At 35.3% G+C, this 24,193-nt stretch overlaps 1 pseudogene; it reads right to left on the bottom strand.

Moving 5' to 3' along the window:
- Positions 1 to 22,887: 22,887 nt before the first annotated feature.
- On the bottom strand, positions 22,888 to 23,474 carry LOC149196477 (uncharacterized; annotated as a pseudogene).
- Between the last annotated feature and the right edge of the window lie 719 nt (positions 23,475 to 24,193).

The raw sequence follows: 24,193 nt of genomic DNA, 5'->3' as shown, positions 1-24,193 counted from the left end.
TAGATGCTAAGAAGTATTAGAGATATATTGTAGGTTCTTATTTATTGTAGGAATATTTTATCAAGTAGTTTCAAAGCTCCAATCAATTAAATAATCCTAAAATGAAAATTACATATTTATTTAATACTTTGTTCTAGTAGAGAAGCTAGTACCGAATTAAGTACAGAAAAGTTGGAATTTGAAATTCTGAATAAGTACCAAAATAAGTACGAAAATTCTGTAAATTGAAATTCCGAATATTAAAATTTGTTAAGAAACGAATTTAAATTTATTTGCCTCCTTAACCCTGAGAAAATCAATTCGAATTTGATCATAATGCATTCTACTTAACAGATCTAAAAATAGAGCAGTAAACCTAATATTATGTGAAATACAAATCTAATGAAAAATTGAAAAGAACATATAATAAAACATGCAATCAAATGGAATTCACTTCTTAAACCTAAAAATAATTACTAAACACTAAATTGAAATCATGGAAGTGAATATATCTAAGTCTTATCTATCGTAAATTCATTTCAAAATAAAAAATAAAATAAAAGATTACTAGATGTAAGACTAATCTACAAAAGACATGAAGTATATCAACACTTACTGACACTAAGGGGACCTTCCCATGAGGTTAGTGATGCTAATAAAATCTCAAATAAAACTAATAATATGTATCAGAATTCAACAACCATCAATTCTTTATTCACTTCAAAAATCTCTGTTACAAATCAGTTTTGTAAATCTCTCCAAAAGATAATCATTGATCTCCTCTATTACAATAATTAACAACCTCCTTTTCTCTGCCTTTTGAGGTTTTATTTATACATAAATCCATTGAGGAAGGATACGATCAAATCCCCTAAACCAAGAAAATGAATTTACAACTTTAGAGGAAAATCTCATAACTTTGATTTTTGTGTAGTTTTATACAATTGGTGTTAAATAACCAACCAGAGCTTCTCTAGCATGATGTATGTTTGGGATTTGCTTATATGGAGCCTAAATTTTTATATTTTCAACAAAAAACCTCTCTTTTAATTTTGTTATTGAATTCCATAGGTTCGTACATTGTTCCCAAAAATGATAGTTAGATTTTTTTCCAATCTGGGTTTTGCAAACATTGTTGTACAAAATTACTTCAAATAACCAGCTGTAAATTTTAAACCATATTGAATTTTTGCAAAACAGTTTGAGATACAAGTAAATTGTTAGGTTTTTCAAAAATACATTTTCCATATTCTTGATATTCGCCATCATATGCATGGAAATCGAGGTAGAAAATGACAGTTTCAAAATTGTTACATATTTTTGGTTGTAACTTAAATCATGTGCTAGGATCCCACATGTGAAATAGGTATATTCCAAGGCTTGTACCAAAATATTAGGTCCACGTAGCACCTAATTTACCATTCTAGATAAAATAAAAACATATTTTATAATTTTGAATTTTTTTCCCTCCATTCATACAAGTGCAGAATTAAGTACCGAACTGCTGAACTGATACAAATTCGTAGTGGAGCATGCTCCTTGGCCACATAACCACATTAGTAAACCTTTATTGATACAAACATATTAAAAACACATTTAATCCTTAAAAATACAAGCAACCATTAATAATTAACCACAAGGTAAAATCAATACATTTAGTGAAAATTGGTAATATAATAGTTACGTAATATGTTTTAAAGGTATGAATATGGCTTATAAATGAAACATTTGGATAGACAATATGACAATATATCTAGGGCCAAATATATATATGTATATATATATATCGAGAGAGAGAGAGAGAGAGAGAGAGAGAGAGAGAGAGAGAGAGAGAGAGAGAGAGAGATCCTATGTTTTATTCCTAATAATTGATACAAATTAAGATACAGTGAAATATCACACACAAATCACACTTCGGTACTTTATTGATCATAATGGTTACATATATAGGATATAGATCACATACATCAGTGAATCTACATCCTAAGAAAGTGGATCTATGACTCAGACGTGACATAACTACAAATCATACACATAGGAAGCAATAACTTCTAGATTAACATCTAGGGACTCATAATGATAACTTATCAATCACATGACACACATGGAAAAATTAATTACAATACCCTCCCTTAATTCTTACATGCAACAAATATTAAAAAACATACATTACAATAATAAATGAATCTATGTTACATTTTTCTGATATGGCCATCACTAGCACTCACATCCACTATGAAATCTCATGGTTTCCGTTGTTTTCTTCTCCGCACTTTTGAGCTTCCCATTTGATCCATTTAAGACATGACCAATTCAAACCATCATTGACATACTTTTTAGAATTGATCCTTCTCAACCTCCCGAAGCATGATTGGTTAGTCTCGATACTCAACCATCCCATGGAACTACTACCATCTATTGAATCCAAGACCCTCTGTAATCTTCATAGTTATCTAAGATAGCATTCTCCATATAGAATATCCTCAGTAGATAATTCTACAACTTGGCCTTCTATAAAATAACTTGTACTGATGCATTGGGAGCATGATGGGTCACAAGAGCTTGACCTTATTAAGAAAAACATGTAACTAATACTCCTGATGCATGACAGGTCACATTAGTTTTTTCAATAGTTCGTTGATCCTTTGTTTTTCTACATCATTTTATTTTTATAAATACAAAGATAATAACTTGAAAACCTCTTAATAATCAATCTTTTGTCGACGCGTTTCGAACCAACCAGTGTGGTTCATCGTCAGGACAAGTTGAAGGACTGATCTGGCTAAGCTTGATTAAATAGAGTGTGCAGAGATCCCAACGGTTATATTACAACGGCTAATTTTTGACTTAGTCAAACTAATAATTTTATTATTAACCGAAACCTACTATTATTAGTTAATTGAATAAATATAATGTTTAAATATAATGGTCATTATATTTATTAAAAATCTATATTTATTATTATTCTTAAATTAATTAATTCCAAATAAATAGTATTAAAATACTATTAATCTTTAGAATTTAGTTACAATGGTAATTGTGTATCTAAAAATTTGTTTATACCTAAGGATCCAATGGTAAAGATATAATAGTTAATAAATTATGGTAAATTCATAATGGTAAACTACCTATAATGGTCATTAATAAATTATATTAATATTCCCAAATTATTTAACTCTAAATAAATGGTAATAAGTTACTATTGTTTTTAGAATCAAGTTATAATAGGTAAAAGTTTAAACCAAAAAATCATTTTAAAAAACTTTTTAATTGTAAAGGCCCATTCGAAATTAAATTAATAAGTACTAACCACTAATTTCGAATGGGCCTTTACAATTAAAAAAAATTTTAAAATGATTTTTTGGTTTAAACTTTTACCTATTATAACTTGATTCTAAAAACAATAGTAACTTATTACCATTTATTTAGAGTTAAATAATTTGGGAATATTAATATAATTTATTAATGACCATTATAGGTAGTTTACCATTATGAATTTACCATAATTTATTAACTATTATATCTTTACCATTGGATCCTTAGGTATAAACAAATTTTTAGATACACAATTACCATTGTAACTAAATTCTAAAGATTAATAGTATTTTAATACTATTTATTTGGAATTAATTAATTTAAGAATAATAATAAATATAGATTTTTAATAAATATAATGACCATTATATTTAAACATTATATTTATTCAATTAACTAATAATAGTAGGTTTCGGTTAATAATAAAATTATTAGTTTGACTAAGTCAAAAATTAGCCGTTGCAATATAACCGTTGGGATCTCTGCACACTCTATTTAATCAAGCTTAGCCAGATCAGTCCTTCAACTTGTCCTGACGATGAACCACACTGGTTGGTTCGAAACGCGTCGACAAAAGATTGATTATGTGATTTTGCCGAAGATTTTCTAAACAATGTTATGGATCACAGAAGTCTAAATTCCTTAACCTCTTAATATCAAACCCACACAAATATATTAGTCCTAAATAAGATATAAAATTTAAAGCAAATCAACATCTAAACTGTAGGAATTTACAGGGTAATTTCCTCAGATAGAACACCAAAGGACACTGTTTGGTCAATTTAGTGAGGTCTAAATTGCTACTTTAAAATGTCAACCCGGGGTTCGTAAACTGACGAAGTGAAGTGTACTATATGTACTAGATAACCATTTCCTTAGTCTTTTGTCGATTTTAGTTTTTTAAGTTTGTTTTTGGATTTATCTTTCCCTAATGTGAGATGATGAAAAGGTGATAAAGCAAGTGAAATATGGATGATTATGGTGATCTCTAAGTGGTTTTTCAAAACTTAAAAGAAAGCTTTAAAATAACTGCAATGAAATCAATTCTTAAAAAGAAATAAAGACATCAAACAATGAACTAATGACATCAGCCCAGTATCTTTGTTGGTGAATGAAAATGAAAGTGAAATCTACACTAAATTCAATTAAAAGTAAGAACAACTAATCCACACTATTTCAACTCTTCAACTCAATCTTCCTTGTGAAAAGATATCATGAAATGTTAAGTAATGTGAAATCTAAAAGAAGTTAAACTGCATAAAAGAAACTAATCACACTACTTTAACTCTCTTGACCTTTTTCCTTTCAGCTTAATTTACACTGTGAGAAACAATCATGAACAAGTCAAGAAATGTGAGATCTAAAGCAAACTAAATCAAGCTATAATGAGTGATATTCTGGTCCCTAATAAAGTTATTTGATTATAGAAAGAAACCGTTAACAGATGAATAGCATGATATCTAAGAGCAGAAAATAAATGTACAACTTAAGGAAATGACAGTACTGGAAATCAAACTTCAGAAAACAAGAGTCAGCGACAAAGACAAGATGATCTCGTATGCCAATAGTTATAAAAAGAAAAGGTGAAAAATTGCCCCAGGCTGCCTAAGAAAACCTGCAGAAAACACTGATCAGTTGTAACCATAAAAGAGCAGTAATGAAAATGTAAATCAACAGAGATCAAAAAGCTTTGTTATGTACAGCTAATATACATGATGAAATAAAACGCAACATTTAAATGACAACTGTACAGCTAATATACATGAACAGGAACAAAATTAATGCAAGAGTTAAAGGACAACTGTACAAGGCTTTAGTGAGCAGGGGCCCTCTGCCACTTCAACTGATTCAACGAACAACTACAAGCTTAAGTTTAAACTAGTCTTATCATATATTAAACAGCAACGTAAAAGTGCAGTGGGGAAATACAACAACTTTGAATTACATTACAAGAGATTAACTTTTACAGCGTTCATGGACGCGTTATTTATAAGGAAAGAAAGCTAAACAAATTAACTAAATCTATGCTATTAACCACGCTGCCAGAGACACGTAAATCCTCTTCAGCCTGGATCTAGGTAACTGTCATCATGTTTATTAAATCTGAGAGGTATGGTTGTTGGATTCACACTAACAGGATGTCTTCGTGGCTAAGGACTGTGCCACGTAGCTTCACGTGCTTCAAAAACAAAGCTACGCAGAGCCGTGCCACCGCTGAACACTTCCGTTGACTATCCTTTGCCCCTTGTTTGACTGCGGGCTTTTATGGGCGTGCTGGATGATCTGGAGGGACACGTTCCATGTCCTTGACTCCTGTAACTTGCCCATGTGGCTCGTTTCTTCAGAGGACACCTGTAGCTTGGTGTTTGACAAAACGGCTGCAGAATCCTGTGCTGGCTGCAGAAACCTGGGTGGGCTACGGAAACCTGTGTCGGCTGCGGAAACTGAGAAGCTTCCGCAGCTGTCTGAACAAAATTCTAAACCAAACAACAGTCATCAGCGTAGTTAGAAAACCATGTCAAAAGCTCTTTTTTTAAACTAAAATACAATGATTTAATCAACTTGGTGGATGAAATAAGTGGAAAAGGAAGGCTGAGAGGGTGTATATGAAGGTGCAGGTTTGAGGCTCAACATACCCCCACTGTGAAGGTGTTGCATGTCCTCATGCAACCAAAACTTAGTTATTTTCCCTTAATCCATATGCTCTGAGGCTTCTGCAAGAACATCTAGCCCTCTTCTCTTTCTCTTTGATGCTAAAATGGTCCTTGGTTTCCTGACTAGACATTTGAACTTAAGATTAATCAATGCTCTGCTTAACTTTTTGCACTTCTTCTTCAGTTTTCTGTTTTTCTTTTGCCACAGTCCTAAATGGAGCATAGTATTGTCATGGACAATCTTGTCTACTTTACTCTGCTCTTTGAGTGCTTCATTTTTTTGTATGATATGCCTATTTAGGACTTTTAACTCAAATATTTCCTGTTTCAAAGACTGAACTTGTGCATCAGGTGGCAGAGAGGTACTTGGTCCTGCAGCTGATTGTTCTAAGGTTTCCAGTTAATTGTATGCTTCTTGCTTATTAGAATCTACCTCAGGTGTCTTTCTCGGCCTGAACTCAAATTCTAGTGAAGGAGGACTACTTTCCCTTTTCGGCCGAAAAGGGCTTTCCTCACGTGGAGGACTTGACTCAATGCTTGGCTGAGTTGGAGATTTCTCAAGTGTCTCTTTATCTAAATCAATAAAGTGAGACTATTTTTCTTTGGTTTTATTCCCCTTCCCTTTTAGCCTAGTGCTCCTTCTTAAGTATGAACTAGTACTCTTTTCTTGTGCAGTCTGTTTTCCTCTTTGCTTTTTCTTGGTTATGGCAGTAGCTTGAAGATCTATTAATCTATCTGACAGAGGTTGATAATCTTCTTCTATGGATTGCTCAGGGGATGGATAGACTTCTTGGATAGTCCTTTTGCCTTTTCCCCTTTTCTGTTCCTTACTTCTAGCTCTATCTTCTGTTCCTTTTTGGACTGTTTCTTGAATTTATATTGTAGGGGAGTCTTGGATTGTATTGCTTTTTTCTTTCCTCCTACTTTTTTTTTGGAATTTTTGGGGAACTGCTTCCAGAGGCTTCAGTCAGTTCTTGGAAGTGGTTTCTTGTCAAAAACTTTTCCCAAGTATCCTTAGTGTTTTTCAACTGATCTTTAATAAGGATTTTTATAAACCCGTGATGGTAAAGATGGCGTTCAATATTGCCTACGTGTTTTTGAACAGTAGAGCTCATTTTCTTCAAGCTTGATAACAGAAAATAAGGCGAATTAAGGGTATAACCTTCCATAAAATTCATCATTAGCCTGGCATGATACATGTAGATGGAACCAAAACGACCCTCGCATGTGATAAATTTCTAGATAAGTAATAACAGAGTGGACCATTCTTCTTTTATTGCATGCACAGGGATTCCTTTTGTAAATACAGAGGTATCCATACCTGGGTTTTGGAGCATGATTCTCCATCCTTGATCATCCACACTTCTGTTTTTTAACCACCTTTCACCTTCTTGTGGGAGACTTGTTGCAGCTCCTATTGTGGCCTCGGTCACTGTAAATTTTAAGTCTCCTATCTCCACTGCGTGTCCATTAAAGGACCGTGCAAAGGCTTTAGTCACTTCTTTGTTATAGCCCCTGAACTTTTGAATGAATCTCAACCACCTTACTTTCTTCAACGACTCCTTCGTTTGAGGATAACCCTCTAGGTATTTTGGTCCTTCCGGTTCAGCTCTTAGTAGTTTTCCCATTCTTGGCTTTAAATTCCGACTGAAAATTCTACTGCGTATGAAGGTTCAGGAAAAAATGGGCTGATTACGGGATTCTTAGGGTAACTGGAGTGGCCGTAATCGAAGTTCAGGATGTATGTGGTGACTGTAGCCAGGGTTTGGAGCAAGCTGCAATGGATGCAGCGGAAATGGAGAACAGGGAATGGTATGAGTACCGAGGGAGTAAAGGGTAAGCAACAGTAACGATTTCAACATCGAATGCATGCGGGAGTGAAGTGATAAATGGGCAGAATAACGGCTGAGTCCTTTTGGATTGGATGACTTGCGCACACGTCTCAGCAGACGGCTGCGGAAATTATGGTGAAGGAGAGTCGTAGTACAGTAGGTCACGTCTCAAAATTACGGCCAATAAATGGAAGAGCAGTCCATCTCGAGTTTAAATTTAGAATGATCATGGGACCGTTACAAATGAATAAGGTGTGTGGAATGACATCGTGGAAGAGGAGTGGTATGGGGCTTGCCGTATCAAATCATTGCATTTAGTGGAACTTGCCATGGTTTAATAACTATGCATAATAATGACATTGAATTGTTATTTGGTAGAGATTTTTGATCATACCTTTGGAAGTTTATCATTTCTTGATTAAGGCTTCTGACCCATTGTTGTTCTTTGATCTTGAAGATGCCCCATGTCTTTGCTGCACTTGGTGATGATGACACTAACCTTTGACTGTGATTTTTTTTTGAAAACAGAGTGATGCCGGCTGTAAAGACAGAGTGATGCTGGCTGCAGAAATCGTTTCTGGCTGCGGAAACTGGTTCTGGCTGCGGAAACGGTTTCCAGCTGCGGAAACTAAGACAACACCCCTTTAACTGCACAAAGATAGTTAGAGAAGAACTAACTAAATAAAATAGTCCTGAGAGGGACTTTTATTGATGGAATGAAATGAAATGAGTGGAATGAGATGGAAATGAAGTGGAGTTAAGATGGAGATGAAAATGAGATGGATGAACTAAAATGGCAAATGAGGTGGAGTGAAGATGGAAAGAGAGAGAGATTTTTTTTTTTTTTTTGTTAGAAAATATAGAGTGTCAGGTGCCCCTGATTTTCACTCTACATTTTCTGTATAAGACTGCCAATCTATGATTGGTTTTCAGGCTTATACAAAAGTTTTTTTTTTTTTTTTTTTTTTTTTTTTTTTTTTAAACTGAATGAAACAAAGACTAGGCTGATGGAGGAGAAGGATTCCTCTCCACCAGCCTCATTGCAGAATTTTCTTGAAACATTTTGACAAATTCCTCTTTTGAGAGTGGCTTATGATAAATTTTCAATCGGTGGCCATTCACAATGAGAGGAGTTTGAAACTCATCAATGGTCTTGACTCGAACTGCTCCATTGCTAAAGACTTCGTCAATCTCATATGGTCCAAGCCAATGAGTCTGAAATTTTCCTTTGAAGTCTTTAAACTTGGAATAAAACAGTAACGCCCAATCTCCCTTTTGAAACTTTTTCTCTTTGATATATCTGTCATGCCACTTAGTTCTTTGGTGCTGAACTAGATCAGTCCTTAAAATTGCATCTTGTCTTATTTCATCTAGCTCATTCAGCTGCTCCATTCTGTTCTTTTGGGCTTCTGATAGATTCATCCCCAACTGAACTGCCATCTTGAAAGTCTTGACTTGAAACTCAGTGGGGAGCAGGACTTCTTTCCCATAAACAAGTTCATAGGGAGAATATCCTGTTGTATTCCTCCATGTAGTTCTATAGGCCCATAAGGCTTCAGGAATCCTTTCTGCCCAATCTCTTCTATGTAGATGAACAGTTTTGGTGATGATGTTCTCAAGGACTTTGTTTGTAGACTCCACTTGGCCATTTGCTTGCGGACGGTACGGAGTAGATTTTCTATGCTTGATTTTGTATTCTTCCATCAGCTTCTCCATCAAATTAGATGTGAATTGACTTCCCTGATCTGTTACAATTTCTCTTGGGACACCAAAACGAGTAAAAATATCCTCAAAAAGAAATTGAACAACTGAATTTTCAGTGGCAGAAGGCAATGCCTTTGCTTCTATCCATTTAGTAACATAATCAGTGCAAACCAATATATACTTCTTTTGTTTAGATGGTGGATTAATAGGTCCAATGAAATCTAAAGCCCATTTTTCAAAGGGTTCGATGAGTACCTGTGGCGGTAATGGCATTTCAATTGAAAGAGTTGCTCTCCCAACTCTTTGGCAGCTGTCACACCTCCTGACATATTGTTTTGTATCTTTGAAGAGAGAAGGCCAATAATATCCTAAAGAAAGGATTTTATAAGATGTCCTCTTATCAGCGAAGTGTCCACCGCATTGTTCATCATGACATGCCTTGAGGATGTCAGGCATTTCATCTTCCTGAACACATCTTCTGATCACACAATCTAGCCCTGTTTTGAACAATTCATTAGAAATCCATGAATAACTCGAACTCTCCTGAATAATTCTTCTCCTTTCATTAGGAAATAAATGTGGAGGTAGTTTCCCTGTAACCAAATAATTATCAATATCTGCATATCAAGGAGTTTTAGTAGTTACTGCAAACAAATATTCATTTGGAAACTTATCCTCTACAGGAGAATCTTCGTTAGTATTTTGGATTCTAGACAAGAAATCAGCTACCGTATTTTGTTTCCCTGGTCTATCTAACACAGTAATATTGAATTCTTGTAAAAGTAAAAGCCATCTTGTAACTCTGCCATTAGTAACAGGTTTGTTCATGAGATATCTAATTGCATAATGATCAGTATGGACAAAAGTTTCATAGCCTGTTATATAATGTCTAAACTTGTTGATTGCATGAACAACAGCTAAGAACTCTTTTTCAGTCACAGTATAATTTAACTCAGTGCGAGTCAAATTTTTACTAGTGTAGTAAATGGCATAAGGAACTAAATCCTTTTGACCCAACATAGCTCCTAGAGCTGTATCTGAAGCATCTGTAGAAATATGGAAAGGAAGTTTCCAATTTGGCCCTCTCAAAATGGGTGCTTCAGATATTCTTGTTTTCAAAGTTTCAAATGCAGATTGACAATCAGGATCCCACTTGAATTCACAGTCTTTTGTAAGTAATTTGAAGAGTGGTGATGCTATTATGGTGAAGTTTTCAATAAATCTTCTATAATATCCAGTAAATCCAAGAAAACTTCTAACATCTTTTTGACAATTTGGAATAGGCAACTTGGAGATGACTTCAACTTTTGATCTATCAACTTTAATCCCATCCCCTGAAATATGATGTCCTAAAACAATCCCTTCAGTAAACATCATAAAACATTTTTCATGACTTAATGAAAGATTTGTTCCTTTACATCTTATAAGGACTTTTTCCAAATTTTCTAATGCCTCTTCAAATGAATTACCATAAACTGTAAAATCATCCATATAGACCTCTACACAATCATGGATTAGATCAGAAAAGATTCCTAGTACTGCCCTTTGAAATGTTGCGGGTGCATTACATAATCCAAAAGGAAGTACTCGGTAAGCAAAAGTTCCCCATGGACAAGTAAATGTGGTCTTGTCCTGATCTTCAGGTGCTACCTGAATTTGATTATAGCCACTAAAACCATCCAAAAATGAAAAATACTTTTTTCCTGCTAAAGTATCTAATACCTGATCAATAAAGGGTAGAGGAAAGTGATCCTTCAAAGTTGCTTTGTTCAATTCCCTGTAATCAATGCAAACCCTCCATTTACCATTCTTTTTAGGTACTATAACCAAGGGAGAAACCCATCGGCTATCTGAAATTGGATAAATGAAGTTTACCTTGAGTAGTTTTTGGAGCTCTTCTTTCACTATCTCCCTAAGGTTTGGATTCATCCTTCTCTGAGGTTGTCTAATTGGTCTACTGTTTTCTTCGATGTAGATGTGATGAATGCAAGTCTTAGGGTCAATACCTTTCACATCGGTATACTCCCATGCAAATGCAGTAGAATGCTTTTGCAAGAGTTTGGTTAACTTTTCTTGTTGTGATCTTTCCAAGTTTCTGTTGATATTCAATGTTTTCCCTGGAAGGATCTCAATGGTGGAACTACCAAACTCTTCCATAGAGAAAAGAGACATCTGTCTAGAGGATAGACACTCAATGTCAGAATCCAACTGAAATTGTGTGTGGTCATATTCTGAAGATGGTTCAAAGTTTTCTAATGTGTTCAGAATTTGACTATCTTCACTGATCTCAAAAATGGTAAAGACAGGTTGTATGGTATCTTCATCATCGACCCACTCATCTTCTTCTATTTCTGTTATTGCCTTTGCTGGAGGATACAGATTGAACTTTTTTGTTGAATCACCATCTGAAATATACATATCCCCAGACCTACAACTGATAAAATCATCAGCTGTCGCTAGCCAAGGTCTTCCTAAAATAAGAGGATGTCCTCCTAGATTACTCTTGGGAGTTAAAATCATGAAATTGACTGGATATTCCCAAGAGTCTAAGGAGACTGGAATGTCTTCTAATACACCATCTAGTTTGATAATTGATCGATCTGCAAGTTGCAGTAAAGTAGGTGTAAAGAGAAGATTAGGAAGTTTTAGCTGTTCCATAGTCTGTCTACTCATAATGTTGATAGCAGCCCCTAAATCAATCAGAGTATTTGGAATTTCAATTCCATTGATATGTGTTTTGACAATTGGACTACCCGGATCTATATACTTCTGCATGGTAATTTTACCCATCATGATATCTGCAATTTTTCCTACCAGGTGGATTCTTCTTGTGTCTCTTGGTTTCTTTCCTAGTCTTTTAAGGCTCAACTCCTTTATTGTTTTTGCTAGAATAGGAATCTCTTTAATGGCTTGTAACAAGGGAATCTTGATACAGACATTCTTCAATTCATCTAGAAAATTATAGTCAGGCAACCAAATTTGTTTTTCCACTCCTTTGTCAATTTGTAATCTTTCAAGAAAAGGAGGTGTGGATAAAGATGCAGGTTGCTCAACTATGGGAGTTGTGGGGGTTAACTCTTTTTCTTTTTCTTTTTGAGTGTTTGGGTTTTGAAGAGATGCTTCAGAACCTTTATTGGCTTCAAGAGAATCTTCCTCAAAAATGCTTTGCTTTTGAGCATTTATAGAAGGCTTATCTAGGACTCTACCTGATATGAGTTGTACATCATTGAGAGGAACAATCATATAGGCAGGAAATTTTTGACCTTCCATCATGTAAGCATTTTGAGGGTTTTTGTTATTGGGGTTTGGCAATGGCTGAGAAGGAAGTTGATTTGACTTTTGTTGGAATGGAAGCAAGAGTTGAGAATTTGGATTCTGTTGAGAAGGTTGTTGTTGTTGTGGAAATGGCAATTATAGTTGTGGATTTTGATTTGGAAGTTGTGGAGCTTGTTGGTTTTGAAAATATGGGGGATATTGATAAAATTGAGCAAATCTCCCATAAGGATTTTGCATACCTTGTACCCATGATTGAAAAGGATTTTGAGGTTGGGACCAAGGTTGTTGCCAAGGATTCCAATTTGGTGGGGGTTGAAAATTCATAGAGTTGCTAAACCCTTGATTTTGTTGCCCCTGCCAAGGTCTCCTTGCAACAAAACAGAGAGATTCGATTGTATTTGGATCTTCTTGAAAGACAGCTTTGAGCCCAGGAATTGAAGGACAATCCTTGGTCTCATGATTCTCTTAACAAATTACACATGTTTCTACAACTTTTGCATCCAAGGGACATTCCCTTAGAGCATGTTTCTTCCTACACTTTGGGCAAAAGATGGCCAAAGCCTCAGCTTCCGCTTTCTGCTTATTGTGAATCTTAAGGGTGTCTAGTTGCTCACTAAGACTCCCTAAGATGTCAGTTTTGAATTCATCAAGCATGTTGCCAATCTCAGCCCTACTTACTGATCCAGTTGCAGATTTGTTTGCTCTGATGAGAGAAGGATCTCTAGGCCCTTTTTGAGTTTTAGATTTCCCCCTTGAGAGATGGACACATAACTCTGCTATATCATGAAGTGGAAGTTGCGATATGTCTCCCTTTCCCATCATGTTCAAAATATCTATCCATTCATCTCTAATGGCTTTTAATAGAAGGGCTTTCAAGGTCTCCTCATCTAAGTTACTCATTTTTGCTCTTTTCAGGTTGTATTGAAATCTTTCAAGTAAATCTTCCAAGTTTTCATCTTCTCTTTGCATCATTTTGAATACCTCATCCTTGTGATTGGTGGGCATACAATAGTCCAGGTACCTATCCAAAAATGTTTGTTTCATATCATTCCAAGTCCTAATGGATTGAGTGAGTAATCCCATGAACCATTTCAAGGCTGCTCCTTTCAATGTTGAAGGATACAGTTTGAGTTTTTGAGAGTCTTCCAGATAATCATAAGTTCGACACACGACCTCAAACTCAAATAGAAATGTTTTAGGGTCCTCATTCCTTAACCCATGGAAGTTTGGGAGGACAGATGGTGAGATGTTTTTCATTGTGGCTCGGGAGTCCTCATCGACTATAGGAAATCCGAATGAGTTATCCCCATCCCTATTTCCCCCAATGTTACCTCTACCTCCTCCATTGTTTCCTCCTCCTCCTCTACCTCTACCTCTACCAAATCCAGTTGCTCCCTCCTCTGTCATGGTAGTTTTCCTGGAGACTTCAAAGTATTCTAGTTCTTCTACTAAGGGTGAATGAGAAGGAATTTCTCCCTCTTCTTCTTCAGATGATTCTACTTCTTCAATTACAATTTGTCTCTCTGTAGAAGGAAGGAAAGGATCTCTTTCTAGTTCAAATTCGATGGAAGGTGTGGGAGAGTCGACTCCTGCCTCTTGAATTCCAAGAATCCTAGGGCTAGGAGTGTAAGTTGGAGATGATGGAGGTGTCTCTTGTCTATTCCTTGAAGTAGATGGAGTTGTAAAAATCAAACTCTTGGCTCTAGCTAAAAACCTTCCCCTAGAATCTCTTGCTCTATGCATGTCATTTTTTTTATTTTTCTTCAAGTCGGGCTAATAATTCTCTTTCTGATCTTCCAGGTCACTCTAGGTGCAAGAAGAGAGCATACTCAAGAAACTATTAAACCAATAACTTTCTCTTTTCTGATCCTCCAGATCACACTAAGTGCAAGAGGAGAGCATACTTTGAGAGGTTATCAATTTTCCTTGAAATTTTCTTGTTTTTTTTAGAAATTGGCTACCTAATTTCACTTCCCCGGCAACGGCGCCAAAATGTTTGGTCAATTTAGTGAGGTCTAAATTGCTACTTTAAAATGTCAACCCGGGGTTCGTAAACTGACGAAGTGAAGTGTACTATATGTACTAGATAACCATTTCCTTAGTCTTTTGTCGTTTTTAGTTTTTTAAGTTTGTTTTTGGATTTATCTTTCCCTAATGTGAGATGATGAAAAGGTGATAAAGCAAGTGAAATATGGATGATTATGGTGATCTCTAAGTGGTTTTTCAAAACTTAAAAGAAAGAAAGCTTTAAAATAACTGCAATGAAATCAATTCTTAAAAAGAAATAAAGACATCAAACAATGAACTAATGACATCGGCCCAGTATCTTTGTTGCTGAATGAAAATGAAAGTGAAATCTACACTAAATTCAATTAAAAGTAAGAACAACTAATCCACACTATTTCAACTCTTCAACTCAATCTTCCTTGTGAAAAGATATCATGAAATGTTAAGCAATGTGAAATCTAAAAGAAGTTAAACTGCATAAAAGAAACTAATCACACTACTTTAACTCTCTTGACCTTTTGCCTTTCAGCTTAATTTACACTGTGAGAAACAATCATGAACAAGTCAAGCAATGTGAGATCTAAAGCAAACTAAATCAAGCTATAATGAGTGATATTCTGGTTCCTAATAAAGTTATTTGATTATAGAAAGAAACCGTTAACAGATGAATAGCATGATATCTAAGAGCAGAAAATAAATGTACAACTTAAGGAAATGACAGTACTGGAAATCAAACTTCAGAAAACAAGAGTCAGCGACAAAGACAAGATGATCTCCTATGCCAATAGTTATAAAAAGAAAAGGTGAAAAATTGCCCCGGGCTGCCTAAGAAAACCTGCAGAAAACACTGATCAGTTGTAACCATAAAAGAGCAGCAATGAAAATGTAAATCAACAGAAATCAAAAAGCTTTGTTATGTACAGCTAATATACATGATGAAATAAAACGCAACATTTAAATGACAACTGTACAGCTAATATACATGAACAGGAAAAAAAGTAATGCAAGAGTTAAAGGACAACTGTACAAGGCTTTAGTGAGCAGGGGCCCTCTGCCACTTCAGCTGATTCAACGAACAGCTACAAGCTTAAGTTTAAACCAGTCTTCTCATATATTAAACAACAACGTAAAAGTGCAGTGGGGAAATACAACAACTTCGAATTACATTACAAGAGATTAACTTTTACAGCGTTCATGGACGCGTTATTTATAAGGAAAGAAAGCTAAACAAATTAACTAAATCTACGCTATTAACCACGCTGCCAGAGACACGTAAATCCTCTTCAGCCCGGATCTAGGTAACTGTCATCATGTTTATTAAATCTGAGAGGTATGGCTGTTGGATTCACGCTACCAGGATGTCTTCGTGGCTAAGGACTGTGCCACGTAGCTTCACATGCTTCAAAAACAGAGCTACGCAGAGCCGTGCCACCGCTGAACACTTCTGTTGACTATCCTTTGCCCCTTGTTTGACCGCGGGCTTTTATGGGCGTGCTGGATGATCTGGAGGGACACGTTCCATGTCCTTGACTCCTGTAACTTGCCCATGTGGCTCGTTTCTTCAGAGGACACCTGTAGCATGGTGTTTGACAAAACGGCTACGGAATCCTGTGCTGGCTGCAGAAACCTGGGTCGGCTGCGGAAACCTGTGTCGGCTGCGGAAACTGAGAAGCTTCCGCAGCTGTCTGAACAAAATTCTAAACCAAACAACAGTCATCAGCGTAGTTAGAAAACCATGTCAAAAGCTCTTTTTTTAAACTAAAATACAATGATTTAATCAACTTGGTGGATGAAATAAGTGGAAAAGGAAGGCTGAGAGGGTGTATATGAAGGTGCAGGTTTGAGGCTCAACAGACACCGCTCACAAAAAAATCATAGACCAATACACTAGTATTCTTGACATGGTTAAAACCTTCAAAGAGGGAAATCATCCACGACCTAAGCCAATGCAACCACTTCAGGCCATATATTAAGAAAAGAAATAAAATTTACGTAAGATTCTCTCATGAATGGTCATTCTACAAATGACCCTCCATGCTATTTAAATAGAGATCATGGATCAATCGAGTGTTAAGCCACAAATCAAGCATTGGTAATACCGAGGAGAGAATGAACCGTCAAATCACTTAATGTCTAGAAAATATTGTGACCATCAGATGCTAAGTTACAAAAGTACATAGTAATGAAATGCACTTTACCTAATTCTACACTAGACTAAGTTATACTTAACTATTTCCTCTGTGTCGGAATATCCTAACACCCCCCCTAAGACAAATTGGGATAGGATTGAAGGATGTATAAATATAACACAATAGGAGAAGGAAGGATGCATTAGATCCTATGCCCCCTTAGTGACAACTTCCTGAACTCCAACCATAAATCGAAGTTTAGTACACTTTGCCTCTATGAGAGCCTTTGTAAAGATGTCTGCAACTTGATCATTGGTTGAACAATATTACACTTCAAGAACATGGCTATGAATGAGCTTTTTTATGAATTACATGTGTAATTCGATGTTTTTGTTGCACTGATGTTGGACTGGATCTTTGCATAGTTGAATGGAACTTTGATTATCACACCAAAGTGTAGTCGGATGCTGCAGCTGAAATCCAAACTCTGACAGGATCTGATGAAGCCATAGGGCTTCCTTACTTGCTTCTACGGTGCCATGATACTCTGATTCTACTGAAAAAAGAGAAATGGGACTTTGTTTCTTACAAGACCATGTAATAGGTCGAGAACTAAGAGTGAACACATAATCTACAATAGACTTCCGATCATCAGGGTCACCACCCAATCGAAACCAGTGAAACCAACCAATAGAGGAGATGCCTTTGTACTGTAATGAATCCCAAACTGAATTGTACCTCAAACATAACGATGTATTCTTTCATTTTCTTTCCAATGACTTTCATGTGGGTTTTTCGTAAACCGAGCAATAAGGCCAACAACGAAGGAAAGGCCAGGACAGGTATGGGTAAGTACAGAATTTTTCCTACAATTTGGCGATATAAGGTAGGATCAGCTTCGGGGAAGTACAAATGACTGAAGGTTTGACTCCAGACTGAAAGGGGGAAGGGGTTGGCTTACAATCTTCTATGTGAAAGTGGTGTAGAAGATCACAGGCATACTTGGACTGGGAAAGGGAAATACCTTCCTTGGATTGCAAGACTTGAAGACCAAGAAAATAATGCAAGTGTCCTAAGCCTGTCATTTCAAACTGCTTTTTAAGGTTGGACTTCACATGGTTTATAAGGTTGGTATCACTACCAATAAGGATAAGATCATCAACATAAAGAAAAAGAATGATAAGGAACTTACCCACTTTCTTGGTGTAGAGAGCATTGTCAGAATGATAGTTAGAAAAGCTAGTATTTAAAAGAAAGCTATCCATTTTCACACACAAGCCTAAGGGGATTTCTTAAGCCGACATACAAGGCTGGAGTCTCTTTGTATAAATCTAGGAGGTTGTTCCATATATATTTCTTCATGCAAGTCGTCATGCAAGAAGGCTGATTTAACATCCATATGATGGACTTCCCGATTGAAAGAGGCAGCAAGGGAAAGAACAAGGCGAATATAGTTCATTTTTCCAATAGGGGAGAAGGTTTCAGTATAGTCAATGCTTTCAACTTTGAAAAACCCTTAGAAACAAGACAATCTTTATGTTTATCAAATTTTCCATCTGGTCCAAACATGGTTCTGTAAACCCATTTGCATCTAACAATTTTTTGTCCCTTTGGAAGACGAACAAAATCCCATGTATCATTTGCCAATAATGAACAATATTCTTCATTCATAGTTGTGTCCCCTTCTGGATGGCCTAAAGCTTCTGCAAAAGTGTTAGGATCATAATTCACTTAAGCTTGAGCTAGTAAAGAAGAGGCTCTATCGAACTAAGAACATGTACGTCACTCATCTGTAGGATCACCTGCAAGAGCACCTACTGCATCCCAAGTAGCACGGACCCATTTTGGAAGCTAAGGAGATGAATGAGGATCTTGAGAAGGTGGGGGGGGGGTGTGGGCATTTTCATCCTCGTTGTTTTCATCTGAAGAAGAAATGTTTTTAGAAGTAGAAGGGATAGAGAGAGGTGGCACATCTGCCAAACTAGGTGCATAGGCGGATATATTTTTAGAAAACTTTACATCTCTTCTAATGATAACATTTTTGGAATTAAGTGGAATAAGTCTATATCCTTTGACATCTTCAGAATATCCAACAAAAATACATTTTTCACTCTTAGGTTCTAAAGCTTTATGTTTCTCATCTAGAATATGGGCCCATGCTTCACTTCCAAAAACACGAATGTGACTTACATATAGTTTAATTGAGCTACATTCTTCTTCTGGAGTGATATTATTTAAAACCTTAGTAGGAGTGTGATTTACTATGTAATTTGCACAATTAATTGCTTATGCCCAAAAATTAAGGCTAAGTCCTTTAGATTGAAGCATATAATTAGCTATTTCCTTTAAGATGTGATTCCTCCTTTCAACTACACCATTTTTTTTTAAGTATATGGAATAGTATCTTGCATTTGAATTCCATGCTCAGTGAAAAATTTGATGAATTTGTTGTTAACATATTCTCCGCCATTATCAAATTTTAGCTTAAGAATTTGATGTTCAGATTGTTTCTAAACAAAGGCCTTAAAGGCCAAGAACATGTTAAATAATTCACCGTTGAGTTTTAATAAGTATACCCAAGTAGGTCTGGACAAATCATCAATGAAAGTTAAGAAATACTTGTAGCCAGAGAATGAAACAACTTGAAGTTGACCACATAAATCACTATGCACAAGCTGCAAAGGGGTTGAGGCGTGTCAAGAGGAACGTTTTTCAAAACTATCCCAATGATGTTTTCCATGTACACATCCAGAACAAACACCATCTCTGCAATATACCATAGGAAGACCTGTCACCATATTTTCTTTACATATATTTTGAAGGCAACAATAGTTTAAGTGACCAAATAGCTCATGCCAAAGTTTTCTCACTTCATCATTATAAGAAACAAATACTGAGGGATGAGTTGATGACCCAAAGATTTTAAACTTAAACAACCTTGTAGAATTATCAACAATGTCATTAGCTAAAATTTGTGTAGGATCTTTTAGGTCCTTAATTACAACATCATGAGGTGAAAATTCAATAGTTTAACCTTCACCTAAATGAGTTATCTGATATACATATAGAAGGTTGCATGATAAGGTTGGAATACATAATACATCATTAAATTGACCATTTCCTAGATGAACAGTTCCTCTCCCTACAACACTAAGAGACCTATCAACACCAACATATATATTTTTGGTGTTACAATAATTTAAAGAAGAAAACATGGCTTTGTTTCTGGCCATGTGATAGGAAACTCCAGAATCAATGAGCCACTCATGAGAATGAGAGGAAGAAGATACATTTAGTGCATAACCAGACCGATATTCTTGACAACCACATGTAGAAAGTGTTATTCCTGAAGATGAAGTTGAAGTTGAATTGTGCTCTAAATGGATGTTATGCTTCTTCATTGTTGCTTCCAAGGCTTCCATTTTTTTAAATAATTTGGATTCTAAGTGGTCATCTCGATTACCAAAGTTTCAATGTCTATCAGTCTTATTCCCTTTGCTTTTATTTGCCTTATCATTTTGTTGAATTGATTTTTCATTATGAGACTGAAATTTCTTAGGACCCTTGTTTAGTTTAGGACCATTCTTTTTGGGATACTGCTTCTTAGGATTCTTTGAATTTGGTTGTTGTTGGGCAGCTAAGGCTTGCTTAGAAGAGTTTCCAAGATTAATAAGACCAATATGTAAGAGTTTTTCTTTTTCTCTTATTAAAGAATCACAAAATGCATTAAAAGAGGGGGACTTGTAGTCTTGTCCTTGAGAAATAAAGGTTTCTCTAGTAGAATGGAAGGTGGAAACAAACACAGAGTAGGATGGTCCCAATTAGTAAGAATGGAATAGATAAGGCTACCATCTTCTTTCTTAACCTTAACACCTTCCAAGAGAAGTCTAAGGGTCTTGAAATTGGACAAAAAATATTCTGTGGAAGAAAATTATTCGGGTCCAATGTAAGCAACTCATTTTCGAGTTGATGGGCTCTAATTTCATTTTTAATTCAAAAAATTTATTGAGCTATTTCATTGCTTCATTAGGAGTATCAAGTTCTACCATATGGAATCTAAGGTCTAGAGAAATAGACATCCGTATCAAACCACATGCTTAATCTTGCCTATTTTCCCATTTAGCTGCCTTATCTTCATCTTTAGGTTTAGTTTCTTGGCCTGAGGCTATTCTGTAAAAAACTTTACTTTTAATCAAATCCACAATGTAGGACCACCATTGGAAGTAGTTGGTGTTGTCAAGAATAACTTGGCATGGACTTTCTATTTTAACAAAAACTAAAGTTGCAGATGTTGAAATTAAGTGTTCCAATGGAAAGATCTCAAAAAATTAGGCCAATTAAAAAAAATGTCTCTAAAAACAGCGTTCGAATGAAGAATTTATGGTTTCTTGAAGAAAAGTTGTTAAAGATGCCGACAAAGTGCGTGAATGTGTGGAAGTGAATGATAATGATATATTTAAACACCCCCCGCCCTCCCTTCCAAACTTAATCTAATTAGCTCACTTTAAAAAGAATTAAATTATGTGACCCACTTATATAAATAAGTGAAAGTCAACTTTACAATGGTACTTGATGAGCTACCCACTGAACAATGGTACTTTATCATCTACCCACTAAATTTTAACTTAAATAAAAGGTAAAGAGACTTTAGAATCACTTTTTGTAATGGATGAGAATACTTTTACATAAACTTTAAAACATAAGTTACATGTGTTTTTTGAAAAAGTAACTCAACAAAAGGAATTACTTGAACTCAAGACCTCTATTCTCATAAAGTAACTTTGGACCAAGTGAGCTAGTTTAAAAGGTCAGTAATTTTTGGAAAAAATGAGGGGTTTTCCTTTTTTTAGTCACTGAAGCTTTGGGGTGTGTGCTTACTTGAAAAAAACTATTTTTTCCTACAAAACAAAAAACCACACAACCCAACACGGACATACAAAAAAACCAAACCTTATGGCTTGAAGTTATATTTTGCAAGAAACTAAATATTTTCCTCCATGTTTCTAATTTTCCGAGATCACACTAAGGCACTGTGGAAAAGAGCATACACATGAGAAAAATCCTTCTTTTTTGTTTCTGATTTGCCTAGATCGCATAGAGTAGCGGGCCAAAGAGAATATGTAGAAATGAAAGGTATAGATCTGGTAATAAAAAAACAGTCAAATAAATCAACCGAAATAAAGAGATAGATAAATAACTAAAACTGCAAATAAATATTGTATACCTCCAAATCTTAAAAATGACATAGCTAGGGCTACCAGAAACCTTTTCGCGTGAAATGAAAAGGGTTCCTCACTAGAACATATGCTCCTAACACAATATAGGAGCTCTATTGGCCCTAAAGTGGTCAAAAATAGTAGATCTGGGAAATGACAGTCAGATGCAGTTGTACCTGCTTCTGATTCGGATCACCAACAAATGCGGCTCTCAAATAGCTCTAATACCATGTAGGAATTTACCGGATAAGTTCCTCATATAGAACACTAAAGGACACCACTCACAAACAGATCACAAATCAATACACCAATATTCTTGACGTGGTTAAAACCCTCAAAGTGGGAAACAGTCTAAGGGCTGAGCCAACGCAGCCACTTCAGGAAATTTATTAATAAGATTCTCTCATGAACAGTCACCCTATAAATGACCCTCCATTCTCTTTAAATATATATCATGGACCAATTGGATGTTAAGCCATGGATCAAGTGTCGGTAATACCGAGGAGAGAATGAACTGTCAAATCACTTAATGTCTAGAACATATTATGACCATCGGATTGTAAGTTACAACAGTACATAGTAAAGAAACACACTTTACCTAACTCTATAGTAGACCAAGTTATACTTAACCATTTCCTATGTGTCAGAATATCCTAACATAAACATCATGATCATATCCTTCACATATGTATCGAGAAAAGAAGGCCCAATGTGATTGGCCTCGTCTACAATCAAGGTAGTGGAATTGATGGTTGCTTGGCCACTCCTTCGATAATTACAAGTCAAATGAATCTTTAGTAGCCATAATTTTCTTCCCATGAGCCCGTTCAATGATAGATCTAAGGATTTGGAGTACTTTTCCATGTGTCAATTTATCAATGTATTTCTTGGTATCACCAAATTCAACCAACCGTTTTCCCAACTCATAATTAGTATATTTTATAGGGTTGACTATCTATGGATTCATTTGAGTATGATCACCCTTGCTCGAGCTATGTATATTTTTTATTTCACCCTTAATCTCTTGAATTGTATTTTACATATCTAACACATAGTTGATATTGTCCCCTCTTATAGAATGTTTATCCATCTTGTTGATCTTGGAAATATAGAATGCATTGTATAAATGGCATCATTTAATTTCTTTCTTTTCTTTCTTTCAGTAAAAAAATTCTTTGATGTAGCTTGAAGACAATTGGTTTTGTTTACTAGCTTCGATAATCCCATGATCTCTAGATCACTGTCATCCCAATCCAACTATCCTACAATCTCATCTATATTTTCTAGCCACAACTTATTGTTTTGATCCTCATAATAATCAGACTTGAAATTTTCACTAGCATACTGCAATCGTGTGTCCATTCCAAATGATCATGATAAATTGATCTATTTGGCACTCTATTGTTTTGGTCTCAGAGTAAGTTCTTAATTATTATGAATCCCTACAGATCAAATGCTCATACCCTAGAGACAAAATTCTTGGACAAATGCATTTCCATCATTGATATAATATTATACTACAATTCTCTCAAAAACAAAGTCCACTTTGCCAATTTCTACAAGATAGAAAAAATGAGAGAGAGTGATACCACACAAAAATCACACTTCACTATTTTATTGATCATAATCGTAACATATTATATATACCACAAATTTTGAGTAATCTAAATCCTAATAAAGTTGATCTATAACTCAAACATGACATAACTGCAACTCATACACATAGGAAACAGTTTCTATTTTGACATCTCGGGGCTCACAATTATAACTTCTAAATCACATGACACATATGGAAACATTATTTCCAGTAATAATAAAATATACAATTTTTTGTAAAATATCTGAACATAATGCACCATTCCCTTTAAACTTTGTTAGTAAAAATCTAATCCTATTTGTATCCTCAATTTATTCAAATTCAAACTAGTTTTCAATTTATCATATCCAATGGATTAGAATCAAAACATTAATACTAACATCATTTTTTCACCTCCATCTGTTATGATTCAAATCAATTATATTCCTACGACATTCTCTTATAAGTATTATTCTTTATTGTTATTTCTATCTGAGATTATGAT

This window comes from Pinus tabuliformis, chromosome 2_2 (genome assembly GCF_031772625.1).
Source record: "Pinus tabuliformis cultivar Carrire ecotype Pingquan chromosome 2_2, CPIR1, whole genome shotgun sequence".
NCBI lineage: Eukaryota > Viridiplantae > Streptophyta > Pinopsida > Pinales > Pinaceae > Pinus > Pinus tabuliformis.
This window is presented reverse-complemented; position numbering and strand designations above follow the sequence as displayed.